Source organism: Piliocolobus tephrosceles, chromosome 1 (genome assembly GCF_002776525.5).
Source record: "Piliocolobus tephrosceles isolate RC106 chromosome 1, ASM277652v3, whole genome shotgun sequence".
Taxonomy (NCBI): domain Eukaryota; kingdom Metazoa; phylum Chordata; class Mammalia; order Primates; family Cercopithecidae; genus Piliocolobus; species Piliocolobus tephrosceles.
The window spans coordinates 199,905,550-199,925,920 of record NC_045434.1 but is presented as its reverse complement, the minus strand read 5'-3'; the positions used below and the strand labels follow the sequence as shown (position 1 = coordinate 199,925,920).

General features: G+C 54.3%; 1 protein-coding gene across 1 annotated transcript in view; it reads left to right on the top strand.

Moving 5' to 3' along the window:
- EPHB2 (EPH receptor B2) overlaps positions 1-20,371 on the top strand; it is a 205,639-nt gene that overhangs the window by 86,957 nt on the left and 98,311 nt on the right. The gene's annotated exons all lie outside the window — the stretch shown is intronic.

Here is a 20,371-nt window from a genome sequence, read left to right as displayed (position 1 = left end):
ATGTTTCTAAGCATGAATGGAGACTCATTCTTGATCCTGAGATTTCCCTAAGATCTCAAATCCCTCTTGGAGCTAGCAGCCTCAGAGAGCATTTTTCAGTCTTGCCCTTTTTTTTTTTTTTTTTTTAAATAAACCACTGTAGTTTCAGCTCCTGCTCCGTTCCCTTCCCTACCCTGGCCTGACCATGTTCTGAATTTCTGCAGTGTGGTTCTAGACCAGAAGCTGCTGTGGGACTCAATTCTCTCATAAGGAGCTGGTGGGAGCCCACCGTGTGGGTCTGTGCAGACCCGGAATTGGAAGTTGCCGGGGGAGCCCTGCACAGAGAGAGCTCCCTGCTCTGCCACTAGCCACCCATGAGACTGACTGACTTGGTTATATCCTTTTCCTGAGCCTCAGTTTCTCTGTTGTTAAATGAGAGCAGTAGTCCCAGTTACCCAGGGTTTGATGGAGGCTCCGAGGAGTCAAAGGAGCTCAGGAGACAGGAGCAGGATGAGAAGGGAGGCATTGTCCAGCCGCAGGAAGGATGGTTTCTCAGGGTGGGCACCAGCCCAGTACTGGCAGAGTTTCTAGAAAGCAAGGCAGTGCCTACATGTCTAAAGTGGGGGGGACATGGTAATGGATGAGCCCTCAGTTTTAAGCAGGTCCGAGCACACAGCAGGTACCTAATATGTGCGTGTGTCATGGCACTGTTTTAACCAGCCAGGGTGCGTGAATTGCATAGTGCAGGAGCAGCTCACAAAGTCAGGGTCCCTGGGTACAAATGTGGGTTCTGGGACCCCGGCAGAGCACTTCCCCCTGCTTCTCCCACCCTGGAGCTCAGTGTCACCATCTGTAGAATGTGCCTAACAGTCCGGGATTCTGTTCTACCTGGTCCTTGTGGCACTCCTCGAGAAGCCATCAGGACAGCCGTGACCTTCTGCGGCATGAGGATAAGGACGCTGTGCCTCCCACCACTCCAGACATCCACAAGCAGGAAGGTTTAGCAAAGTAGGTAGGAGCCAGCCACCTGGGTTCAAATACTGGCTCTGACATCTGCTACCTGTGTGGCCCTGGACAGGTGACTCACCTACCCGAGCCTTGATTGCCTCATCTCTAAAATGGGTTCAGTAATAAATGGAATATTACAGGGCAAGTTGTGAAGACTCCAGGAGATAATGAAAAGAAAATGTCTGCACAGCACCTGGCACGAGGCATATGGTCAGAAAATGTTAGCTCTGTTTGTCACAGCCTGGCCCTGCGATCTAAATGCTCGAAGTCGCGACCATCCCCTTGTGTAGACGAGGGAACTGGGGTTCAGAGAAGCCAAGTGACTTGCTCCAGGCCACACAGCAAGTAAATGGTTGTCACTGAACACAGGTCGTTTGGTGGAGCAGGAGGTATGGCCTGGGCGAGGCTTAGAGGCCATGCAGAGCTATGTCTGTTGCTGTGTCCCCAGCAAATTCTGGGCCCAGAGCCTCATGTCAGCCTTAGAGAGAAAAGATTCTGCCCTGGGGGCTTTGCAGGCCTGACCTGGGACCTGTCAGGGTTATACTGGCTCATTCTAGGAAACCAGCCTCAAGTTCCCAGTTCCCTCCCTTAAAGGCATTGCCATCTGATTAGCAACATTTGAAGACCTAAGAGTGGTCACTGGCCTGTCTGTGCTGCCTGGGCAGGCCATGCAGCTTTGAGAGCCCCACATCCGTATCCCTGGCAACCCTGGTCCTGAGCTGCCCTCCCCCACACCCTGCTGTCAGAGCTGCCTGTCTGTGGGAGCTCCCTGGAGACCCGGGAGCGATGTGCATGCACGTGCTGGGTCAGCACAGAGCGTCCCTGGTACGCATGCGTGTGTGCTGGGCCTGCTGGGAGTCGTTTGTGTGCCCATATGTGCACTAGTGTACCCACTGAGCCAGCCTCTGCCGGTGCAGTTGGGACGTCTCTGGAGCTATGGGCATGTACGTACATTTCATGGGCGGGCCGCGCACAGCGCTTGCCTGTGCAGGTGATGCTGGAGCCTGCTGGGAGCCATTCCTCTCCCTGTATTGGTGGGTTCCTGTGTCTGCCTGACCTGCTCCAGCATATGTGTGCAGGACACTCATGAGTGTGCTGGATCAAAGTGCACACCTAAGAATGTGTGGGTGCAGCCGTGGAGGGAGGTCCCCGTCTGTACACGCCACTGCTGTTGAGTATGCTCACTGGGTCATGCAGATATGTGTTTGCATGGGTGCCCACCCACCCACAGGGAAATCAGCCAGAGTATTCAGATTCATGTGTACATCTGTATATTTTATCAAGCCAGATGTACATGAAAATGGGTACTTGTTAGTATATGTGATCCCTATCTGTGTGTGTATATGTGTGTGTGTGTGTGTGTGTGCGCGTGCGCGCACGCACGTGACTGGATCAATTTGTGAAGTGTGTGCATGTGTATGTGACACACACACACACTCTCTCTCTCTCTCTCTGTCTTTCTGGGGACCAAGATGTCAGGGCCATTGATTTTCTGTCTCTTAGAAATTCCCTTTGAGGTCCTATTCATGCCTCTTTCATGAAGCAAAATCAGTGGTTCCAATGTTCTTAAAGCAAATGGGCCTGTTCTGCAGCAAGGCTCCATCCCTGGCCTGCCTGCCTCCTCCACTGCTTGTGCCTGCACACACACACGTACCCACAGGACCTGCTTGTTGTGCTCAGGTGGGCACAGCAGCCCTGCAGGGGTACAGGGGGCAGGCTCCCTGGCCAGACTCTGCTGCTTTCTACCTGTATGGCCTTGGCCATTTCCCGTCATTTCCTGAGCCTCGGGTTCCTCCTCTGCCTGATAGGCACAGGGTGGTGGTGAAGATGTGAGTGGTGAAGCCCCTGCCCAGGCTGGGGGTCACCATTCCCCTCTCATCTGTCCCGGCTGTTATGTTTACGAATCACTTTCGCCTGGGGAGAGGCTTGTGTCTGTCCTCGCCAGGCCAGCAGAGGAGCCTTGGGAAGGACACCCGTGAATGCCCCTCTTACTGTGGGCCCTCTGCTCCAAGCGTTTTGCTGACATCCCTTCATTTTATTCCGGCCACCGCCCTGGGTGGCAGCTGGTGTTATCCACCTTCCACAGAGGAGGAAACTGAGCCCCAGAGAACTGCAAGGGCTTTGCCGAACTTCACTGAGAGCAGGTGGCAAGCCAGGATTGGGACCCAGGTCCAGTGGATTCCGGAACCTTCCCACCGCATTCCAAGAAAGCTTCCTCCAGCAGGCAGGAGTGAGAGGCCAGGCCTTGGAGGATGCCTAGACCCCACACGAGGGGATGGCCTACAGGCCCAAGGCACCATGTGCAGGGCAGAGGTGCAGTGTAGGGAAATACTGGCCTAGAGGAAATAGGCCCTCAGCCTCTGTCGCCTGCCTTGAGCTCTCCCATCCCATCCCCTTCCCCCTCCAGATGGGCAGCCCCTCGTGGGGTCCCCTCCCACCCCCTCGTGCTGCGGTCTTTGTGGCCCAGGAAGAATGCATCTCTTTATCTCCCAGACGCCCCTTCCCTTTGATTCTCCTCTCCCCAGCGTTTCTGCTGACCTCTGCGTGTTGGGAATCCAATTAGAGGAGCGGACGGGGAGAGTGACAGCCGCACAGAATCCCGCCTCAGCCCCTCCGAGCACGCTCAGCCAAGCTGCAAGCAGTGCAGGGCCTGCTTGTCATGCTGGGCCCTGCGCAGGGCTTTGTGGGGATTAGCTGCTGGGGGGTGGGGTGCTCGCAGATGGGACCAGAAGTGATGCTGGTGAATGTCACGTCCAGGCAGAGAGTGGAGGAGGGGGCCCGCCCAGTGTTGAATCCAGCTTGGGGAAGAGAAGAGAAGGGGGCTGGGGGGCAGACTACCGTGGCCTATAGGAGGTGCATGGGGGAAATGATGGCCCACTTGGGTCATTTGGTTCCCCATTTGAGGCTTGGAGGATAGAGCTGGCAGCCAAGCTCAGCTGTGTCTACTGTGGAGTGGACACCAGAAGGATTTCCACTGGGAGGGGCTTTGGGGGATTGATTGGATTGCAGGGGTGGGTATTGAAGTTTCATTTGCAAAACGCTTTATATATGATGGAGGTGGGGACCCTAGGAATGGGGAAGCGGCAGCCTTTGAGAGATGTGTCTAGAGAATCTCCCACCACCAGCCACCCCTTGGCAGGGCCGCCACTCTAAGGCCGAAGACTATGCCCTTCCCCATCCAGCACCATGAAAGTTACCCTCCTGGTTTACAGCTGCGGAAACTGAGGCTCCGAGAGGAGAAAGGTCTGGCTCAAGGACACAAAGGTAGTCCATAGCAGAGATGTCTCATCCCCCTGTCCACCCTTATCACCCAGGCCCCACCCCCAATTCCTTGGACCTCCTGAGTAAGGAGAGTCCCTGATGCCCTTCCCCACAAAGGGATGTGGCATCTAAGGAAGTAGATTTCAGGCCCTCAGGGGAAGCAGCACCAGGTAGAATATGGTCTGACTCTCAGCCCATGGACCAGCAAATGCCCCCGCCTCTCTAGAAATGTGCCAGGCATTGTGCTGGGCCAGAACACAGTGGGATCTGCCGTGGCCTCTGCCCCCGGGAGCCCACAGTGGAGAGAGACAAGGAGCCCCTGGTGCACAGTGAGGATGGAATGTGTGCATGGAGCAGTAAGGACTATGGGGACCCACTGGGGAGACTCAGACTAGGATATAGGGATGGGTCCACCCTGAACCTGGGAGGCCTTTCTAGGGGAAGGGCCATCAGAATAGAGATCTAGAAGACAAACAAGAAATAGCCTGAAGAGGCTCTGGCTATTCTAGGCCTGAGAGGCAGGGTAGTTGTGGGGCTTCTAAGGGGAGGGCATCTCCTGTCCCTCAAATCTTTGTGCTCATTCCACAGCTGCCTGGGCCAGGCAGGGCTGACCCACCTCCCACCCAGTACCCTAGTGAGGCTGTACAGCTGCAGCTGCTGTGGAGTTGGCAGCCACCGGATGCTCAGGATCTTCTGTAAGAATCATGGTTAGGCCGGGCACAGTGGCTCACACCTGTAATCTCAGCATTTTGGGAGGCTGAAGCTGGAGGATCACTCGAGCCCAGGGGTTCAAGACCAGCCTGGGCAACATGGTGAAACCCCATCTTTACAAAGAAATTAAAAATAAGCCAGATGTGGTAGTATGCGCTTGTAGTCCCAGCTACTAGGGAGGCTGAGGTGGGAGGATCACTTGGGCCAGGAGGTTCAGGCTACAATGAGCCGTGATCTCACCACTGCACTCCAGCCTGGGCAACAGAGTGAGACCCTGTCTCAAAAAAAAATAGTAATAATAATATATATATGTGTGTGTGTGTGTGTATACACATATATAAAAATTAAAAATTAGCTGGGTGTGGTGATGCATGCTTGTAGTTCCAGCTACTAGGGAGGCTGAGGTGGGAGGATCGCTTGAGCCTGGAGTTTCTAGGCTGCAGCGAGCTGTGATTGCACCAGCACACTCCAGCCTGGGCAACAGAGTGAGACTGTGTCTCAAGAGAGAAAAAAATAGTATTTAGAGATAGTGGTTAGGAGGCTACAGTGCCACAAGCCAGGCTTAGAGGTCTGGAATTTCTGTGGTGGTACTAAGCACCTACTATACACATCTTCAATCCCCGGGAGCAGGAGTTGCCCACCCTGTCTTACAAGTGAGAAAACAGGTTCCAAGAAGCAGAAGGGCTTGTGCAGCCTCACAGAGCACATTAATGGAACTGTCATTTACACTCAGGACCGCATTAGACCTTTCCCACCATCCTAGGCTGCCGCGGCCAGTGTGGGAATGAGCTTATTGAGTTGGTTGGTTTGGTCCTCCTGCCCCAGCACCGTGCCTGTCACATAGGAGGTGCTTAGTGGGTGGGGGATGGATAGATGGATGGATGGATGGAGAAAACCAGTCAATCAATCAATCAATCAGTCAATCAATTCTTCCTTACCTAGTGCCTTTAAAAAAAATCTGCACTACTCCCCATCCTGCCAGCGAAGGCTGTATTAAATATGAATTAATCTTTCAGCTCAGTTCTCATGAATACAAAATGCAGAGGGTGTGTGAAGCCAAGAGATCAAGACACGACACCCCAGTCTGCCTGGGCCTGAAAGTGCACACTCACACCCACTCACACTCGGAAGTGTGTTCTCACGGTCAGACCCACTCACAGTCCTCAGCCACCCTCCCTAGCCCTTCTAGGAACCTCCCCACCCCACCCTGCCCTGCTCGGTTGGGCCCCTTCCAGGTCAGGCTTCTCTGGACCACCACTGGCCCAGCTCTTTCCCATCCCATACCCTTCCTGCCCCTCTCAGCTCTCTGAACTTGACTCCTCCCTCACACCTGCCTCTTCTCTCCTTCCTCCTGTTGTCTCTTGCCCCCTCGTCCATCCCCTCCTCCTTCAGCGTCCTCTTGTCTTCCTTCTCCTTGTCTTAGTCTCTCCATCTCCCCCGCTCTCTGTTTCTCTCTCTCCCTCCCCTGCCTCCCCACTTCTCTCTCTCCCCTTCTCTCTAGCTCCCTCCCCATCTCCTTCTCTAAGGGGCCACTCGCCTGTGCCTGGACATGCCAGAGACCCTGGGTAAATTGTGGGCTAGAGAGAGAAGCCTCCCTCCTCAACCCAGACACATTAGGGTCAGAATACGCCCCCCAACCTTCCCCCCTAGCAAGGGGCACAGGTACCTACACACCAGGGCCATACTTTGCCCCTTTTCCTTGCCCCCACCACCTCCCAAGGCTGGCATCCTGCAGGTATGGCATGAGCCATGCACCTGGAGTCCACACCAGACACCTGTCAAATCCATGCCCCCCCCAGGGGGCCTGGCCTGTTGATTCTGAAGGACTTCAGAAAATGTGTTCTAAAGGGATAGAAGCGTGTCCTGGTTTGGTGTGACCCCATCTTTGTGTCTCTGAGCCATACTCAGTCTCTCTGAGCCTCAGTTTCCCCACCAGATCCTTGAATAAATTAAACGAGGGGCTGCTGGCCCAGAGTAGGCTGGGATAAATGTCTCCTGACCTCCCATGATGCTCCCCAAGGTGAACATTCCAGACCTGCCCCTCCCCTGTGGCCTGACTCAGGCCCTCCCTTTCAGGAGCTGACCTGCCTCCCACTGCCTGAGGACTCTGGCCCAGGATGCTCTCACTCGCTGCCCGTCTCTCCACCTCTCTGCGACCACCCAGTCCAGACAGCTGGGCTGGAGGGGATCAGAGACTGTGAGCAGCCTCTTCCCACCCACCCTGGACCCAGGGTCAGCAAGGAGGGGGTGGGGATGCAAAGGCTATGATTCTTTTGGGTGGGAATGGGGGTGAGGGTGAGAATCAGGCAGGTGCGTGTGCATGTGTGTGTGTGTGAGAGAGACAGAGAGAGAGAGGGAGGGAGAGGGAGCTCACTAGCGCATATGGGCCTGCCAGGGGGCTGCAGATGTGTCTGAGGGTGAGCCTGGTGAAAGAGAAGACAAAAGAATAGAATGCGCTAAAGCAGCCGCCTGGGGTGGGAGACCGAGCCCATTTGTATGCAGCAGGGGGCAGGAGCCCAGCAAGGCTGGCTCTTCCTAGGAGTCTCCATTCCCAGGACTCTGGAGGGAGCTGAGACCATCCACGCCCGCAGAGCCCTCCCTCACACTCCATCCTGTCCAGCCCTAACTGTACAGGTGGGGAAACTGAGGCTGGGAAGCCACATAGCAAGTGACTGGCAGAGCTGGGACTGGAACCCAGCCAGCCTCCTAGACCAGGCTTCTTCCCATCAATGGAGTGCTGGAGACTCCAGCCAGGTATGAAGTTAGATAAATGAAATAATGAATAATGGCCCTTGATGTTTGTAAAGTACACAGTGCAAACACTTTATAACTCAGTAATCATCCCCCTTTTACAGGTGGAAAAAACTGAGGTGCACAGAAGTCATGTAACTTGCCCAAGGTTATACAGCTAATAAGTAGCAGAGCCAGGATTCAAGCCAGCAGGTTCCAGAGTCTGTACTCGCTGTACCTCTTAGAATAGCAAGTCTTTGAACCACAGGGATTGTCATATTTCTGTGCCCCCAGCTCTGAGCACTGTCTAGGCACATAGCAAATGTTCAACAGTGCTTGCTGAGTCAATGAGTGGATGGATGGATGGATGGATGGATGGATGAGAAAGGAGTTCACCATGAGGATGGCTACCCAGGCCCCAGGAGCCCAGCTTCGCAGCACAGTAAGGTCCTACTGCGTGTGCTTGGCTCCTGCCGCCCCCATTGCCACCCCCACCAGGCAGGTGTTAGCTGTGCCCTCCACAGGGCCAGGCCCCACAGGGACAAAGCCGAGGGCGCGCCTGGGCGGCCCAGCCCCTGCACAGGCTGAAGCTGCTAACAGGCTGGAAATCTCTTTTGTCAAAGCCTGCACTGCCTCCAACCTCCTTTAATTAAAGACAATTAGTGCTTTCAGCCCCTCTGCACAGCTCAGCTCCCCTGTTTGCAAACACACAGCTGCGGGAGCTTTGTGGGCCCCCCCTCGTCACCACCCCCCAGCCCTACTTCCCCAGAGACACACAGAGGTGCCTTTATTATCAGCGCTCCGGCTGCAGCACCAAGAGGCAAGCGCCTCTGCTTAAAGGAAGGATGGGAACGCTTCCCAGCTAGGCGGGAGAGCAGGAAGAGCTGAGGACCCTGGGGTGGCCTGGCACATGTGGGCCATGGGTCCCACGCTTCGCGGAACAGCCACCTGGGGCACCTCTGAGGGACTGCCACCTCCCCTTCTCCCCTTCTGTCTCCTCTGCTCCTCTGGGCCTGCTTCCTGGATTTGGGCTGTCCACATGTTTTCTCCCAGAATCTTGTCTCTGACCTGGGCACTGTGGGGTGTAGATGCTGGCCCTGAGTACTACCTTAGGAAAGAAGGAAAAGGGAGGAATGGCTTTTATTGAACACCTGCTGTATGTTAGGGTCCTTGCTAGACTCTGGCTCTGCACACCATCATTCTGAAATATCCCCATTTTATAGATGGAGCTGCCAAGTCGCTCAGAATGGCTTGCTGACTTGGCCAGGCATGACAAGGACATAGCAGAAGGTCAAACCTTCTGACCTGAGCATACTGGTTGGATCTACGCATATGAGGAGCCCAGCCTCCTAGAAGTCAAAAGGTCAGCTGGTCCAGCTCCCTCCCAGCCTCTACCCCCATGGTCTGAGCCTGTGCCATGTGCCAGGTAGTGGGTACCGGGGAAGTCACAGCCACAACCATGCCCTCCAGATGGTCCCAGTAAAGGGAAGATGCCACCAACAGACCTTTACACAGTGGCAGTGCTCTACAATGGTGGAGGGCTCTACAGAATTCCTGGGTAGCACAGAGGAGGGAGTGACTTTGCAGGGAGAGGTGGAACATTTGAGCTGGTTCTCAAAGAGGACAATGGGGCAAAAGTATTCTAGCCAAAGGCCAGGGGCATAAAAGAAAAGCAAATTCCGGCCGGGCGCAGTGGCTCACCCCTATAATCCCAGCACTTTGGGAGGCCGAGGCAGGCAGATTAGCTGAGGTCAGGAGTTTGAGACCAGCCTAGCCAACGTGGTGAAACTCCGTCTCTACTAAAGATACAAAAATTAGCCGGGCATGGTGGCGCGTGCCTGTAGTCCCAGCCACTTGGGAGGCTGAGGCAGGAGAATTGCTTGAGCCCGGGAGATGGAGGTTGCAGTGAGCCGAGATGGTGCCACTGCACACCAGCCTGGCTGGCAGAGCGAGACTCTGTCTCAAAAAAAAAAAAAAGAAAAAGAAAAGCAAATTCCAGGGAAGGTGAGCAGTTCAGGCAGGAAGGATGTCATTGGGCCCATTGTGGATGAGGGGACTGAGGTTCCCCAAACCTGAATGCAGTGCTGCACCCACCCCATTTCTCAGCTCCTGTGGGAAACCATGACTGTGCTTGCTAGCCTTTGAATCCAGGACCTCAGTCAGTGCCTGGCACAGAGCAAGGGCTGGGGATATATCTGCTGAGTAAATAAAATGTTCCAATGATGGCAAGTGAGAGGCCCACAGGCTACCTGTCTCCCTTCCTGGGCACAGTGCAGACATCCCAGATTAACCACGGCCCTCTTCCACCCAGTCCGGAAGGGGCCCGAGGCCAACTCCTGGAGCTGGTGAGTGTGGTGAAACTGACGTGTCACCGCAGAGTCAAGTCCAATGCTCACATTTTGCAGATGAGAACATCCAAATAGTATGCTTCCGAATGGAGAGGAAGAGATAATAAGATTAATAGCTTAACATTTACTGAATGATATTTATATACCAGGCACAGTTCTAAGCTCTTAATGTATATTTAATTCCCGTAACACCCTTATGACACGGATATTAATCTTCATCTTCTCATTTTACAATGAGAAAAGCTGAGGCACAAAGCAGTTAAGTTACTTACCCAACACCACACATCAGTACGTTGCAGGGCCAGGATTCAAACCCAAGGAACCTCACTCCAGAGTCATGCTCTCAACCGCTATGCCATATAGCCTGTCCTCCATCGGCGTGGGACCTCGTGGCCCCCAGAGCTGGCTACGCTGTGGGCTGCTGGGCGTCCTGCCTTGCTATAAGGCCTTGGCTTCTCCCACTCCAGTGCAGAACAGACAGCTGAGTCAGAGCTGGCAGGGCCGGGCCAGGCCTGGGATCCATCTGCCTTTCAGCAGCCTCTGGGCCCATTTCCTCCGGCCCAGACAGCTTCCCAGTGGTGCCTCTGCAGGCCCTTTTAAGTCCCCTGGCACCCTCAGTCCCACTTCCTGTGACCCCTGGCCCTGACCTGACCCACTCCACTCAATTTCCCAAGATGAGTTGCAGAAGCTACAGGGTCTGTGCAGAGAAGGGAAAATTAATGAGCTGCTCCCCAGCAATTGGCAGTTTCCAGGCACCAGCTGGCCTGGAGTATGTACTCGGCACCCTCAGAGCAAGACAATTAAGTGGAGCTTAGGTTGGGGTGCAGAGATGTCCACAGATCAGACAGAAACCCTCCTAAGATGCTTTTCCAAGGGATCAGTGCCTACGAACAAGTTTCCAGGGAACTACAGTCTTTATTCATCCTTATTAGTATCTGATATATTAATATACATAACATATATGTTATATACATACTCATTTAATTATTTAGCACTCACTGTGTGCCAGGATCCTTGTTGAATCCTCACCATCTCTCTGCAAAGTAGACACAATTACCCCCATTTTACAGATGAGGAAACTGACTCCCAGCAAGGTTAGGAGACATCTGCCAAGTCACACAGGAGAGTCAGGATTTGAACCCAGGACTGTCTAACTCTAAGCTTCTGCTTTTTGCATAGAACAGACCTCCTTCTTGGTCTCTGATTGATCATATGTAGCACTGTATGAGGCACCAAGACTGAGCCAGGGGCAAGAGAAGACCCAGTGTGTGCTGTGGACCTATGTGGTGCTCCACAGCAGACACAGAGAAGAATAAGAGCACGAGACCCCTTCCCTGCTCTGAGAAGTATCATTTTAAAGATATATGCTGTGCAATATGTGAGCCCAAGGTCTGGCCAGCTTGATTGGTTCTGAAGGTAGGGTAGGGCTTCACTTAGGAAGCAAACCTTGTGCTGGGTTTTGAAGGTTGAATAGGAGTCTGCCTGATGGAGATGAGTCAAAGGGCATTCCAGGTGGAGAATTCAGCATGGACATTACAGTGCTTTGCGTGCTAGGGAAGTGACCGGAGTTCAGTCTGATGGGATGTTTGATAAGATCGTTGGGGTTGTGGGGCTTAGAGGGTTGGACTAGGCAGCTCTTGTGCGGGAGACCCAGGCACCAGCCAAGAAGAGACACAGGAGATGGGAGCGGGACCCTGCCACTGCCAACATGATCCTACAGCAGGAAGGGCCTGCTCAACACCACGCAGGCGGGGCCCTGGGCCTGGCTGGGTGCCCCCAGCCCTCCACTGTTCTCCTGTTTCCTGTGCCCCACGGTGGTGGGGTGGAGGGAGCTGGTGGATTGCTTGGCCATTGAGCCTCCTCTTCGTGCTGCCCTCCAGGAACTTCACATCCACCTGTCCAGCACCACCCCCCATTGGGCCGTTACTGACTCACTCTGTGACCCGAGGCAAATCACCTCTCTCTGGGCCTGGGTTCCCCAAAAGTCAAAGAAGGCACTAAACCAGTGGTTGTCCTTATACCTCTGCGTCCTAGAGTTCCCTGAGAGAATGAGTGGTGAATCTCCACCTCTTGGGAGTTTCCCAGCGGATGGGGATCAGGGCAGGGGAGCAGGGACTTCCCGTGACAAGGGGCACATTCAGGGACACAACCGACCCCAGCAGAGCTGCCAGGGCAGGAAGTTTATCTTCCAGTCTCTCTGCTTTCCCATCCCACTCCCATCCAGGCCCCATCTGATTCCTTGTCACTTAATTTCCCCTGAAATGTCACCCGGTCCCTGTCACCCCACCCCAAGCCGGGAAAGAAATACAGTTCAAATGAGGGACTTTCAGGCACGCTAACACACCCAAGAGGCCCTGGCAGCCCCAAGTCCCCCTCCTCAATGCCACCCAGCCCACTGGCAGCTCCCAAACCGGCTCTTATTAAAACACCCTGTTGGCCGGGCGCGGTGGCTCAAGCCTGTAATCCCAGCACTTTGGGAGGCCGAGACGGGCGGATCACGAGGTCAGGAGATCGAGACCATCCTGGCTAACCCGGTGAAACCCTGTCTCTACTAAAAAATACAAAAAACTAGCCGGGCGAGGTGGCGGGCGCCTGTAGTCCCAGCTACTCGGGAGGCTGAGGCAGGAGAATGGCGTAAACCTGGGAGGCGGAGCTTGCAGTGAGCTGAGATCCGGCCACTGCACTCCAGCCCAGGAGACAGAGCCAGACTCCGTCTCAAAAAAAAAAAAAAAAAAAACCACCCTGTTCCCTGCCCCTTGGAGTGAGGTGTCAAGGACCTAAACTAGGGAGTCAGAAGGAAGGGTCCTGGCTCAGCTTGACAGCCTATGTGCTGTGTGACCTGGGTAAGTCCCTTGCCCTCTCTGAGCCTCTTTTTCTTCATCTGTTAAATGAGATATGGGTTGGAAAGATGAATGATTCATAGCCCATGTGTGTATGAGACTCTCCGGGGTCCCCAATGCCATGTCTGATGCTGTTGGTCTGAGAATGGGACCAGCCATCCTGTGCTTTGGGTACCACTGGCGTAGGAGATCCCTGAGGGCCAAGTTCAGGTCCAACATTTGTGAACTCTGCATTAGATCCAGATTCTCTGCGCTTCTCCATTTAACCCCTCGGACCCTAATGACCAGGACCACAGAGCAAGACAGCGTCCACTCCATCAGTCCCCACCATACTTAGGATGTCCAGGCCAGGTTTAGGCAGAAAGCCATTTTTTTTCCCTTCTCTTTCATTCTCAGGATGGCTGTCCCCAAGCTCATCTGTCCTTGTGGGTGGTGAGATAAAGGGCTAAAGATAACTGCCTGGGCACTGGGGATGGAGGACAAGGACCATGTACAGGAGGCAGAGGGGAGGGAGCCTGCAGAGTCAGGCCTGGGCTTCAAATCCCAGCCCCTTGGCCGGGCATAGTGGCTCACACCTGTAATCCCAACTCTTTGGGAGGCCAAGGCAGGAGGATCACATGAGTCCCAGAGTTCCAGACCAGCCTGGGCAACATAGTGAGACCCCATCTCTACACAAAATTTAAAAACTAGACAGGCGTGATGTCATGCACCTATAATCCCAGCTACTCAGGAGGCTGAGGTAGGAGGATCACCTGAGCCTTGGAGGTCAAGGCTACAGTAAGCCATGATTACACCGCAAAACTCCACCCTAGGCAACAGAGCAAGACCTTGTCTCAAAAAAATGACGTAAAAACCCCAGCCACAACCCTGCTTAGCTGTGTGGCCCGGGGCAAGTCAGTTCACTTCTCTGAGCCCCCAGACATTTGTTGTGAAATGAAGGCGCCAAACCTCTCTCTCCAGGTACTAAGAGGATGAAACTGTAGTGAATTGAGGCACCACCAGTCTTACCCCACTTGTCCTGCCTGATCAGGGAGGGAAGGGGAGCTTCAAGGGGGTCAGTGAAGCTGCAGCCCTGCCCACAGGGCCTGAACTGCTGGAGGCTGGCACACCTTGGGCCCACCTGGGGATTTTCCACAAGGCTTCCACTCCAAGTGGGCAACAATGATGTCAGTGAAATCATGGAACACATTTTGTAAGAAAATTAATAAGGAACGGATGAAGATGGAAATTATGAGCCCTTGGAAGCCACAGCAGGAGGGGTGTGGTACTCGGAGGTGCCAGAACCACCCGGTTGAGTTGGGGGGACCCTCAGAATGAAGGAAATTGAGGGCGGGGACTGTGGAGAGTGAGACGTTGGTTGCCTGTGAAGGCAGGAGGGAGGGGACTTCAGGGCAGCCAGAGGGAGAGGGACGTGGCCCCACAGCCAGAAGGGCCATTCGTGTCAAACTGGGTCCTGGCCTCAGCCTGTCTGAGCCTCAGCATCCTCATCTGTAAAATGGGCATAGTAACAGCTATGGGGATGGAAGAAGTTGGAGCAAGCCTGGTTAGACGGGCCTCCATAAACAGCAGCTGGCATCGCTCTTCATCGTGGGTAGGAGTTGAGCATTGCCGTCTTCAAACCATCTGAGGCTGTGCAAGCACCCGGTACCTGGCAGGAGTTTGATGAGTGTTGGTAGAACGGCCAAATTGGCAGCTTGATGGATGGACTGACGGACAGGTAAAGGGACAAGTGAATGACTAGAAACCACCCTCACTGGCCACAGGAGCCTAAATCTGTGTCATGTATTTTTCTTCTCTCACTCACAAGCCCCCAGCTGGCTGCTGACATCTAGTACCCTTTTAATTGATGATCCGTAATTTATTATAATTTGGCATATTATATACTTGCGTTATACTTCAATATCGTACTCTGTTATAATTCTGTAAAGTCTAGCACCTACCTAGGAACTTTTCTGTTTACAAGGCATATCTAGACCCTTCAACTTGCCAGTCAGGCAGGTTCTCTTGTTTTCAGGTGAGGAAACCCAAGCTCAGAGAGGTTCAGTAACTTGTTACAGGTCACACAGCTCCTGAGTGGCAGGACCAGAATTCACACCCTGGGTGTTTTGTCTTCCTGGGGCACTGCCAGCAGGGCTGGGGTGTTTCTGGTGGTCTGGAGCCTGACTTGAAAGTATAGAGTAGGGTGAGGGGGCCACTAGGGGTGGGATCAAGAAGAATGGGGTGAAGTTGGGCATCTGAGATCAGAGGCTGAGGGTAGGGAAAGCTCAAGGCCTTATCTGGGGTACAGTCCAGCTCCTTGTGGGAGCACAAAGGGCCTGTGCCACAGGAGGTTGACCTCGAGATGGGCAGCTGAGGTGGGTGCTGGCAGAGGCTGTGGAGGGGCCATCTGGGAGGTAGGGTCAGCAGTAGGCACCACGAGGCATTGGAAGATGGGTGGGCATGCCCAGATTTTCCTGAATGAAGTGTCCCGGATGAAGCATCACTGTCCACCAGCCGTGTGACCACAGCAAGTGACTTCACTCTCTGAACCCTGGTTTTCTCCTCTGCAAAATGGGGGCTACAATGAGAGAAGTGAGGGAGACTTCATAGTCCTTTGCCCAGAGCACTGGGCACCCCGGCTGGCCTTCCTCTCAGTTCCCAGTATTCTATTTCATCCCCCCTGAAATATGCCCTCTGGCCCCCCAAAGACCACACCCCTGTATCTGAGGCTCAGAAATGATAGTCACGTGGCTGGGCACAGTGACTCACACCTGTAATCCCAGCGCTTTGGGAGGCTGAGGTGAGCAGATCACTTGAGGTCAGGAGTTCAAGACCAGCCTGGCCAACATGGTGAAACCCTCTCTACTGAAAATACAAAAATTAGCCGGGTGAGGTGGCACGCACCTGTAATCCCAGCTACTCAGGAGGCTGAGGCAGGAGAATCACTTGAACCTGGGAGGCGGAGGTTACAGTGAGCCAAGATTGCGCCATTGCACTCCAGCCTGGTCGACAAGAGTGAAACTCCATCTCAAAAAAAAAAAAAAAAAAAAGTAAAGGAGAAAGAAATGATACTCACCACATGGATTTGTTGGCTCATCTTTATGTATTTACTGAGGACCCACTGAGTGCTGAACATGAACATTGCTCAGTGAGGCTAGTAGGGCACTGGGGCCAGGTGCTCAAGCTTATCTGAGAAACAACAGAGAGGCCATTGCAGCTCAGGGTGATGACTGCCCTAATGCAAGTCGACATTCAAGGTGCAGCGGGAGCAGGAGGCGGCGTCCCCTACACTGCCTGGAGGAGATGGGCTTGTGTACCTATGCAGGGTGATGCTGGAAAGGAGCGGGGGGCACAAATGGAAGGAAACAGACACCCACTAAGCACCTGCTCTGTACCACGCTCTGCCTTTTCCATCCATTTCCCTGTCAAGCCTTCTTGCACTGCATCATGGTAGCCTCCTCGTGTCCACTTTACAGATGAGGCCACTGAGGCTCAGAAAACTGAATGTACTTGCTTAAGATCACACAGCCAAGAAGCCAACCGCAGCTGAGGTGCATCTACCCTCAAAGCCACAGAGGTTGGGTGAGTGGGCCTGAGGTAGGGCCCAGGGAGGCTGGGAAGAAGCAGGGGCTCCAAGCCCAGTGGCCCAGGAGCTATGTTCTCACCAGGCCAGCCGAGGCCACTGACAGCCATGGTTTACAAGGCATGGGGCTGGCCTGACTGGTTTGCTTCACAAATGCACGCCGGCTCATCTGGGGTACATTTGCGCCTTTATGAGTGTTCTTCAAAAGCCCAGCTCGGCTCTGTGCCTGTAACCATGGAGACAGCTCTGGGTGGCTGGAACCAGTCCCCCTCTATGGCCACGCGTGAAGGCTGCCAGGTGCTGGGGCCGTCACCATGCTGGGTAGGGCACCCATAGAGGCCTTTCCTGAGAGGTGCTTGTGGATGCCAAGGGGTGAGGGTTTAAATCCAGTTCGCATGAAAAGTGAAAAGGTCAAGTCTGCTTCATTGACAGCAGAGCCATGTGGGCCAGGGCCACCCCTCTGTCCCACCACATGCCTGCTCTTCCTGGGTAAAGGTGGGCTTTCCCTTAGTCCGCCACCCTTGGAATCAGGACAGGCTAGAGATGGAAGGTGGGGGGTTGTTGTGGGGGTGGGTACAGGGGATTGGGTTTGAGTCCCAAAGTGCAGCCCCACAAAGCCTAACACCCTCACACTGAAATTCCATTTTCCAAATAGGGAAACCAAGGCCCATAGAAAAGAAATGAGTTGCCCAAGGCCACCCATCAAGGTAGAGGCCAGAGAAAGCCTGGCTGGACCCTGACTCTGAGTTCAGTGCTCCTTCCCGGCCACCATGAAGCTTCTCAGTGAAACCTGAGGTGGGGCTGGGCCCAGGATCTGGCTGTGGCGGGTGCAGCCAGCCCCTGCTGGAGGCTGGCCTGAGCCCCGCGTTGGCCCCAGGCCCTTCTTGGCTCTCAAGTTTAGTCCAAGTCTCAGGGGCTGTTCAAAGATTCCGAAGGCATGTGAACATTTTGGAAGCAATTTGTCAGTCCTGGAAGCTGCTTGGAGGCTCCAAAGACTGTTTCAAGATTCCAGAATCTGTTATATTTGTAAAGGCTGTTGTTCATAGTTTCCAGAGTGGTTTGCAGGCCCTGGGCGAAGGTCCGGAGGCAGTGTGGGGGTCTGGGGCTGGAAGCATGGCTGGGAGCCCGGGGCAGTGCTGGAAGTGGAACTGATGGCTGTCTAAGCTCCCAGTTTTCTCTCCAAGGGCTCAGTCTTTGAAGCTGCCATGTCCATCGGGCATCTGCTGTTGAGAGGCAGAAGGTGTGTGGGTGTTGGCAGCAGCAGGACAGGATTTAAAATCCAACTTTACCATTCACATGCTGTGTCACCTGGGGCCAATTACTTAACCTCTCTGGGCCTTCTTTTCCCCCATCTATACAGTGGGACTTAGTCCACCTGTGCTGCAGGCCTGACTGTCCACCACCCATCTCATCTCAGGCATCTGTGGGATTAGTCAGAGAACACCCCCATCCAGAACTAGTTAACACTGTTCCTGGGTGTGGACTTGGGGTCTCTATCCAGGGTGGAAGCCTGCCCTTCTATCATAGCCCTGCCGGCCCTCCTAAAACCAGACCTCTCTGAGCCCCAGCCTTGTTTTGTCTGTCACTGGGGAGGAGCCATGCACTGTGCCAAAGGCCCTGGTTGACCAGGATGTCCGTTCCTACCCATGCCCCATGGAAGTTTCTGGCTGGTCACAATCCCAGTCCTGCCTCCTGACTTCTTCATACCCCATTGCCTTCTCCAGCACTCTTCCCTCCAAGCCCGTTGACCCAACTGCCCCATCCCCACTCGCCAGTACCTTAGGTCTCAAACTTGCCCTTGCCGTCCTCTGGGCCTTGGCTCACGCTGTTCCCTCTGCCTGGAATGCCTGTCCCATCTCTGCCATTCCCCCCGCAACCCTCCCACCTGGACCCCTGCGCTTCCCTCTCCTCCAACCTCCACCCTGTCTCACGTTGCTGATTAGAGTGGCACAGTCTGCCCTCCAGGTCTGCGTTGCCTCCTTGCCACCAGGTAGCCCCTCATAGCAGCTATAGGATGTAGGCCTGGGGTGTGGAGTTAGACTGGCTAGGCCTGTTACCTGTAGTGTGACCTCAGGCAGGCTGGTGGCTGGGTCCTCCTGAGCCTCAGTTTCCTCCTCTGTAGAGTGGGAATGTTAACTCAAGCTCTGCCAACTCCCGGAGTGGTCATGAAGGTCAGATGAGATGATGGATAGGCAGGAGATGTATGAAGTCTCAAGTGATGAGGCTAATGGTGGCTGAGTGATTTGCCTAAGGTCGCCCTGGGGGGGATGGGGGCCAAACCAGGACCTCAGTCCAGGTCTCCTGGCCAGGATGTTGACCACTAGAGCCCCAGACCATCATGGGTGCCCCTCTGAGAAGTTTTATTTTTCTCCAACTCCCTGACCCACTTGCAGAGCTGCAAGCAGGCAGGCTGGCTCCCAGCTGGGATAATCACTGGCCGCTGGCTGATGTGTTAAATGCATCGTGCCTTCCGGTAGACAGGAAGATCAATACCGAGGTGGATGGGCAGCCTCGCTCGATGCCACAGCCAGCCCCCAAGGGTGAGAACGGGCCAAGAATAAATATAACCAGGCCTGCTCCCTCCACAGGGTCAGAGCAGGCCAGACGAGAATGCTGCAGCTTTGATGGGACCACCTGTGGCATTATCCCATCATCATCCCGAGCAGCCTGATTAGACATAAACTCTCCTCAACTTGTTTGTTCCTAACGTGTTAACTCACCGAATTCTCATAACCACGCTGTGAAGCAGGTCCTGACATTATTCCCATTTTACAGATGAAACGTGGCACAGAGAGGCTTGTGGCTCACCGAAGGTCACACGGTTAGATTAGAACCCACAGTTGCCTGGCTCAAAGCCCATGCTTGCTGCTGGGATAGTCTGCTGCCTTTTTAGTCATCTGGACCATCCTGTGGCCACACCTGCCCACAGCTCCTTCCTGTTCAGAAATGGCAAATCGGGGGCCTTGTCTCCAGCCCTCGGTGTGCTTTGGGCACAGGGGTCTTCCGTGCCTGAGCTTCTTGGAGTTTTCAGAGCTTGGACTCTGCTTTAGCCAAGAGCTCCTTGACAGGTACAGACACCTACCTAGCAGATGCCCATGCTCAACCTTATTCTTCCAGAGCTCAGAGCAGGCAGGTTAAGGCGAGCCTGACCCCCGTAGACACTCTGGGCATGAGTGACCCCCCTCCCTGGCATGAACTCTCAGGGATCCGAGCCCTTGGACTGCAGTGGTCTCAGCCTCACTGCCCATCAGCTAGGGGCCTGCAAAGCCATAGCCAAGGATGGGCCTACCTGACGGGCAGGATGGGAAGAGGACTGCATCCCCGAGCTTCCTGGGGTTAGACTGGGAGGTGAGACAGAGGTCAGCGCATAAGCTGTGGAACTGCTGCATAAGAAGGGCCCAGCCCATTTATCTTTTCCTTGAAGGGCAGCCCGAGTGATAGGACATGTCTGGGCTTTGGGATTCAAGCCAGTGAAGCCCCTGCCTTCTGTGTCATCTGGGCTTAGACACTTAACCTCTCTGATCCTTAGTCCGTCACCTCCCATACTACAGCTGGCCCTTTCACCCTCTGTCAGACCACGTGGTCCACCTGCCTTCAGGTCCTTGTGCTCGATCCATCTGTCTCAAGCTCAGTGTACCTGGCCAGCCCCCCACGACCTCTTCCTCCAGTCCCACCCGGAGTCATCCTCCAGCCCTCCCTCACCTCAGGCTGGCTATGGAGACAGACACCAAGTCCTGCCCATTTTCTCTCCTGAATATCCCTGAGTAGGCACCTTCCCTCTAGGCCCCATGAACCTCTGCCCTGGCTCAGCAGACCTTGTCATAATTCTGGATTTAGGCAGCGGTCTCCCTGCGGCCCCTGCCTGCCCTCTTTCCCATCCAGCCATTTCCCTCTGGCAGCTCCAGAATCATCTTTCTAAAATGGAAATCTGG